Here is a 452-nt window from a genome sequence, read left to right as displayed (position 1 = left end):
TTCAAGAAAATTAGAGATACCAATGGAACATTTCATGCAAAGATGGGCACAATAAAGGACAGAAATGGTCGAACCTAACAGAAGCAGAAGATGAGAAGAAGAAGATGAGAGATAAGAAGAGGTGGCAGAGTAATACTCCATTGTGTATATGTACCACAGCTTTCTTATCCATTCATCTGCTGATGGACATCTAGGTTGCTTCCATGTCTTGGCTATTATAAACAGTGCTGCGATGAACATTGGGGTACACGTGTCTCTTTCCCTTCTAGTTTCCTCAGTGTGTATGCCCAGCAGTGGGGTTGCTGGATCATAAGGCAGTTCTATTTCCAGTTTTTTAAGGAATCTCCACACTGTTCTCCATAGTGGCTGTACTAGTTTGCATTCCCACCAACAGTGTAAGAGGGTTCCCTTTTCTCCACACCCTCTCCAGCATTTATTATTTGTAGACTTTT

General features: G+C 41.8%; 1 protein-coding gene across 5 annotated transcripts in view; it reads left to right on the top strand.

Moving 5' to 3' along the window:
• RTTN (rotatin) overlaps window positions 1–452 on the top strand; it is a 119,099-nt gene that overhangs the window by 48,178 nt on the left and 70,469 nt on the right. The gene's annotated exons all lie outside the window — the stretch shown is intronic.

This window comes from Bison bison, unplaced genomic scaffold, assembly GCF_000754665.1.
Source record: "Bison bison bison isolate TAMUID 2011002044 unplaced genomic scaffold, Bison_UMD1.0 scf7180017864353, whole genome shotgun sequence".
NCBI classification, from domain to species: Eukaryota; Metazoa; Chordata; class Mammalia; order Artiodactyla; family Bovidae; genus Bison; species Bison bison.
This window is presented reverse-complemented; position numbering and strand designations above follow the sequence as displayed.